The following is a 7,388-nucleotide window of genomic DNA, read 5'->3' as shown; positions in this document are numbered from 1 at the left end:
GCTTCAAATCTAGAATTACTAGTTTTGTATGTTGAGGTGGGCGGGTCTGACATCAATGTGTATCTGCTCCATGGAGAGGTGAGCGGCTTAGCTCATGCGCGGCTTCAAAAGCAGCCACATGAATATTGTATTTGGTGAATGGTGGAAGCGGGGCGGTGGTGATATTGTGTGGCTGCACGGTTTGAGGTCGTTGACTGCAGACAGCCCCGCGGGCTATACTCTTAATTATGCGCTGCTGTAAGAGATGGTCACTGGACTTTCACTCGTACCTTTAAAATAGCAAAAATAAACACGACGGTGTGTGTGTACACATACGCGCACGCACATTACATTCTCAGAGCACAAGCGATGGGAATTTTGAAAAAGACAATTTTTGCAGCTCTCTCAAGCTCGAGATTCGCTCCGCTGCCGAGCCAAACGCCGTTGATCACAGACGCTGCGTGATTGCGCACACAACTGTGTGTGCCCATAGCATGCAGAACCACGATCCTTGTCCCTGCGTGGCGGCTGCTGAAGAACCACCACGGCCTTGCACGCGATGCAAACCTGGAGAGGAAATCGCGAACGGCGGCGAAGCCAAGAAAATCGGGCAGCGCGCAAATCGTGAGATTCCCCGCGCGTGATTGCCGTGAGAGAAAAATGGTAATTAAAAATAATATTTGGCAATACGGGGGAGGGGGGCGGTGGTTGGCTAAGTTCGCTATCCAATATAGTAATTCAAATCAAAACGCAAATGAATCGTTAGTTGTGTTTTTTTTATATTCGAATTTCTGCTAGGGTATCGTCCGTAGGGAGATTTAGAATAAGAATGAGTTGTTGGCCTAGCAGGCTGCGCTATGTCACGGTAAATACACTGCTAGGCTTAGTGTCAACGTGGGGGCTCCTTGAGACCACACATACAGCGGTCGACCGACGAACAGACAAAAAACCCCACTGGCTACTGGGAGCGTTGCTGAAACGTACACTATTGGCCTTAATCAATTTAGAGGTGATTGAATAAGAAGCTTCTTAATTCGCTTCTGCGGTCTTGAAACTTACCTGTGTGCAGCCCCATAAAATGGGTTCATTTCTCAAGCAGCCATATGCCAGTGTGTAGATTAAATTGAGTTAAATTAGAATAAATACATTTTCGTTAATGTGCTGTTTGTGTAAGGTTTATGCATAATTTTATAAGCATGTCATGGAGTGAGCAAAATGCAACGAGTGCATGGGTGGCCAAGTAATTACTAATTTGTCAAAGAATTAATCTTTTGCAGATGCTGAGTACTGGAAAAATATCAGATGCTTTTTGCAGATATGAATGTTTGCTCTCTCCAATGCTCGTTCTCTGCATTTTCTGGAAACTGTCGCAAGGGGTTGAATGTGTTCTGTTCACAAACTGTACATCCTGTTTTTGTTACGATTACCATAATTATAAAAAAAATATATAAACCATAACTGAAAAAGACAAATTTTGATGCTGATCTAGAGGCATTTGTTCCATATAAAGCAAACTTTTGTGCTATCGTCTTTGCACGTGCGTTGCAAATCAAACTGAAACGTATACACTGTTTGGATGCAGTTATTTTCCCAATGTTCGCACAATGCTGTTTTATTTCAGATGTTTATTTGATGTCTTTTTTTATGGGTGGGGATTGGTCGTATTTTTGGTTTTCGTGGTACAGATTGTGCAGCAGCACGTACGTTTAAGTTTGCAAATACGTCAGACACGTACCACGAGATTTTGACTGAAGTAATATATTGTGCCTTCGCAGTGTTTTAAATTAGAAATATTGGTTGCACAATACTTAAAAATTACTATAATAATTATGTACGGCTCTGTTATTCCTCTGCTGGTTGAAGAAGGATGTTATGAAGGATGGGGGGACGGGGTGACCAGAAATGGTTCAAATATCCCCTCGCCAATGATGTTAAGCCGTGTCTAGAAATTAAATTCGGGTCATAAAATGTATAGATTCGGTGCACAAAGCCGCCGCGCCAATTCAATGCCAAGAATTGCAATAACCATGCGAATACCAAAAAATGGCACCGTAATAGAGAACACGCACGGGTGTCGTTGAAAACGCGTTCGTCTTGTTGCACGAAATCTATTATTGCGCGAACACAAAAAGGGGGCAAAGAATTTGGAAATTCCTTGTAATTACCAGAATATGATTCACACTGTTTCTCCTGTAAAGTGATCCGCGCCTGCGATAAGACTCCCAGCACCTGTCGGCGGTAACAGGATAACGCGTCCGAGATAAACGCGTTCTCTGGGATAATGAGTAACGATTGAACACCTGCCCCGACTATGGGGGTAATTACACTCGAGCTGGACTTTTTTTTTTGGCACTGATAAGCCCAGCATTCGTTTCGAACGACGCATACTAGTCACGTGATGGGTTGAACACCATCGGCTACTTAAGAGCCATACAAATAAGCAGATGCTGCGTGTTATCTTGGATTATTTAAAAAGAAATAATAATTTATGTTTATAAAAAAAAATCACGTATCAAATGTCCCAAAAATAGTAGCGCATTTATTCAAGTGTACCATTGCCGCGTCTGACATTTGCGTGCGAGCAACGTGAACATTTGATGTAGCAGACGGAACAAAAGCTGGAAAGTGTGCAAAGCAGCGGGGAGGCGCATCCTCGAAATGACACTGACACTGAAAGAGGGGCACGTGGATGAGAGAACATGGACAAGAACGAGACATCATTCACTGTTTATGTACGTGTGTGTTGAAATTCTTTCGCACCGTACGTGGCCAACCGTGCTCATTAGAGATGTGGGGGACGGGACGGACAACGCACTAAACACAAACATCAGTTCTAAAGAAATGAGTTTTAGATCTAGATTTAAAAGTGTACAGCTCCAGTGGCTTCCTAATATCGAGAGGAAGAGCGTTCCAGACGGCCGCAGAAGCGCATCTGAAAGTGTGCGATGCTTCTCAAATAAAGTATCCTTGAGTCGGCCAGTGTGCGAACCAACGAAATGGCAGCCAAAGTCCAGAGTGGTCCAGATGTATTATGACCCCCCCCCCCCCCCCCATTGCATTCAATAAAAGTTTTGTATCTTTTAAGTAGGATTTATTTTAAACAAATGAATATACAAAGGAAAGACATGTTCGAGGTCAATAAATTGGGGAGGGGGTGGGGGGGGGTGAAAAGACATCTGGACCACCATGTAGAATACACGTGCGAGAGTTCATCCACCGTGGAGATGGAGCGATGAACATCCGCTCGTGTGCAGGAGCTGTATGGATAATTGCATCACAGGACAGAGATGGTGACGGCTTGAGGGAGTGGGGATGGGGAGGAATGCCTTCATCCAGCAGTGGATATGTCATGGCTGCTGATGATGACACCGTTTAAATACCGAAGCATTTCAACACAGCCAGACGGCACGTGCAGACAAAATAACCAATATAACAACATCAAATGAACTAAGCATGGTCCGGGCAGTTTGCGCCATGGCACACAATCCCTCCCGAGTGCCGTAACCCCACACAGACGGGAAACTGTGCTCTGATGTGTCATTAATCAAAATATATTGAAGTGTGAAAAGAAATGTTATGTACCCGTGTAGTCATAACAAACACACACGCGCGCGCCTATAACACGCACAGTATATCAACACGCATATATCAAATATACTGCAGCATTGCCCAGTAAAGGAATGCTTAATTTTAAAGCAGGATTTACTATTTAGATTATTTATATTGTACTTACAATTGATTAAAACGTTTTCGAGACGTAGACCATCGCAGAGTAAACACATAACTTACACAAAGATGTTCACTTGAATGCAAAGTCGGCTTGGAGCGGAAATTTGAACTGTAGGACTCTTGCAAAGTGGTCCAGTAAAAATCATAGTAACCACTGGTCGAGCAGCCATACAATCTACAGTGTGTGTGTGATGAGTGTGAGCGAGAGTTATAAAATGAAGTAATTTAAATTTCACGGTCTCGTTCTCTCTTAACTCAAAAAAAAATATCAACGGTGAATTTTTCACGGTGCAACGTCGCAGTCGGGATTGATTCCTCGCAGAATCTTGGCACGAACACCGTTTTTCTTTGCAATGAATAAAAAAAATATTTTCCCAGTTTCATTTATTTCTTAAATAGTTTAATTTAACAAACTGTTATTAAAGTTTACTTTGGCAAAAAATGTCGGGGTCAGCGAGTGCATTTCACGATCTATTTCGCCGGCATAAATCAGATGTAATTAGGTGCGGAGGTTAACAATGATCATATTAAGTAGGGTTGTCACCCCTCTTGATTTTTCCCAGGAATGTCGTCTCTTTGAGGAAGCTGTCTTGGGAAATCTGCGAGTCTTTTCTGGACCATAAAAGTTCCAGGCTTTGTCAGCTGCGTAATAATACAATACTCAAGAAAATGCATTTACATGTATACTAGTTCTCTCCCCTTCCTATATTATGAGACATTGTACATTCCAAAATCATCATCATTACCATCAGCCAAGATCAATCCCCTGCTGAATGAAGAACTCCCCGAGCTGTCCTCATATCTCGTGATCCCACGGTGTAACAATGTCACAAGCACCCACGCAACCTGATTTAATCGCTCCACCTCCTCAATGGACGTGGTCTCAAACACGTTCCATTCCTTGTGGTGGCTGCCACTCCATTACCACTATTGACCATCGGCACATTATCCCTTCTCGTGATCTCCTGCCGCAGCCCACTTTCATAACCGTTTTTTTAACAGTTGAAATGATGTGAAGTGTCACGGTTGTTGTGTGCTTCTCGTGGTGGTAGCCCTAATAATTATTCGTCAGATCGAGAGTAGTGCTGCGGTTAAAAAACAGCGTTCCTATCGGAGAGACGCGCCGCAGTTCGTGCCCAAAGTGGCGGCTGGCGTCGTTTGCGAGAAACGCCCGGAGAAAAACGCGCGTCGGTGGATGTTCCTGTGGTGCTCAGATCACAGGCCAGAAAATGCAAAACAGACAGCTCGACCGCACGAGGTTCTTTTAAAGTGCGCCCAGCGCTGAAGCAACGCGCCTTCATCGTTTCCATGTGTCCGGCTCGGCTTTGGTGGTAGCGTAGTGGGCCAGACGGTGGGTACCAGCGTGCCCGTGAGGCGGGAGGAGCAGGAGGAGGCCCGCGATCAACATTATTTCCTGCTCAAATGACCATTGGCGCCAGTGCTCGTGTCATGCTTACTTACAGCCCTTCTAGCCAGTGGTGGGAATTCTACTGCGGTGGTAGCGCTGCTCTGTGGGATCAGCAGCTGTGCTGTAAACCACGAAGCCGTGGGTTCAAATCCGCTGTCCGCCAACGCTTTATTTCGCACCTCCGATTCGCACGGTTGGCTACGTACGGTGCGAAACTTCGACATGCATACGTGGTGGTTTGCCTCCCGTACCGCGTTTGTCCTAATTTTCAGGTTTGCCTCCCGTGCCGCGTCTATCATCTCACTTACAATGGTAGTACGTTAGCGTGAACTCATTGATCTCCCCGCCCTCTCCCTCCCCCCGTCCCCTCCCCCTCCTCTCTATATTTAAGGGACCGTCACAGAAACGACCATCTCTTTGTGCCGATTTGTGTCCTCTCTCTGTGTGCCGTTGTGATGTCTGTCTGCTTGTATGTCTGTCTATAGTTTTCTAGTTAGATGTTTGTTGCTCACACAGCCGATTTGTGTCCTCTCTCTGTGTGCCGTTGTGATGTCTGTCTGCTTGTATGTCTGTCTATAGTTTTCTAGTTAGATAATTGTTGCTCACACTTAAAATTCTAACTTAGCAAATTTTGAAACACGTAGTCAACCAGGCCATGCGTTAATTGTGTGTTAACCGACTCTCTGTGTTGTATTACATCACATTTCAATATTTTACTAGGTTATTTAATTTTCGTGTGCCTGTATACTCCTCTCTATGTGTGCCGTTGTGATGTCTGTCTGCTTGTATGTCGGTCTATAGTTTTCTAGTTAGATTTTTGTTGCTATTTTCTTTTATGCCTGATGATGATTGCTTGTGTTGCAATCGAAACGTCGTAATGCGTTGTTTTATTTTGATTTATTATTTTATTTTTAGACGTGACTTAACCGAAAAGAACCAAAGAATAATTCCTGCAGTCACGAAAGCTCCCAAATTAAGAGTGGTGGTGGGGGACATTCTATCCATAGCACAACCACTGTTGACTTCCATAATGGAGGCATTTGGGTTAGATCGCGTAAATATATAAATGTGTCGTTAAAACCAGCCACCACCCGACACAGCAAACTAGTAAGGGTTGTCACGTAAACAGAACATTCCAAATCGTAACGAGTACAGCACACCGGTGTGTTGGAGGGCCAAGCCACAACGACACATTTTAGCGACACATTTACACGATCGAACCCAAAATACCTCTATTATGAATGACATTGGTTCGCGAAAGCCTACGTGTTACACTCACTGTTGCCTTGCCCACAAAGTATTTCATACATTTGTCAACTCCAAAAGGAACGATGGGCTGCGTCGATCCCCATACAGGCTTCTTCGGGTCCTCCTTTCTGTCTGGAGCCGCTTGCTCCGGCAGTACATATACTAACATTGGAACGATACAGAGAAGATTAGCATGGCCCCTGCGCAAGGATGACACGCAAATTCTCTTTACAGCTGAACCACCGCGTCTTGCGATGCCACCTCGCTGAGTGCCATAGGCGCCACGGTGGCGAGATGTTAACTACCTCGCCCGCAATACAGGAGGTCGTGGGTTAGATTTCGACCCTGACGACTGCTGTATATTTGGAGTTTGCATCTCTCTCCCCTTGGTCGCGTGGATGTTTCTTCGGGTCCTCCGGTTTTCCCCTCCGCATATAGAAGCGTGCATCTGGAGTATTTGGCTGCTATACATTTCCACGTGGTAAGTTACATCGCTGAGCTATCATTGTGGCCACGTCGCTTCTGAAAAAGAGCTATACAGCTCAGTGGGCCTTACCTGGTAAAATAAACAGTTTCAATAAAAAAAAATTGTCGGTGGAATATTGCTGACTTTTCTTGAAACATTTGACCTCGATCGCAAGAGTTGCAGCTTTTTACGAGAATATGCCATTAAAGAAGGGATACTGTCGTATGTTTGAGAGTCAACATCCTTTGGGAAATAGAATAATGACAATTCATATGACGTGCGTGTATAGACGCTGAGCTTTATACTCATGGTGGAGACACAGCTTTTTGTGGCGCACACTGGCAGCATTTGCCGCCGCAGGTGATACCGACCAGGCCCCTTGACTCGCGGCCTTCAGCAAACGCGAGCGGCTCTTAACGCCATCGCTCAACGCTACAACAATTCAGCACGGTCAATCTCGCTTCTGCTCTAACGCCCCCCCCCCCCACCTCTAGCATAGAACGCGAAAGTAGTAGTAGTAGTAATATAGGTTTGAGCTGCCCCAGAAAGCATTGTTTG

At 44.9% G+C, this 7,388-nt stretch overlaps 1 pseudogene; it reads left to right on the top strand.

Moving 5' to 3' along the window:
- The first annotated feature begins 6,504 nt into the window (after positions 1-6,504).
- LOC144718261 (U6 spliceosomal RNA) lies at positions 6,505-6,594 on the top strand (annotated as a pseudogene).
- Positions 6,595-7,388: the final 794 nt, after the last annotated feature.

The sequence above is a fragment of the Lampetra planeri genome, chromosome 4, assembly GCF_965212315.1.
Source record: "Lampetra planeri chromosome 4, kcLamPlan1.2.h2, whole genome shotgun sequence".
Taxonomy (NCBI): Eukaryota; Metazoa; Chordata; class Hyperoartia; order Petromyzontiformes; family Petromyzontidae; genus Lampetra; species Lampetra planeri.
This window is presented reverse-complemented; position numbering and strand designations above follow the sequence as displayed.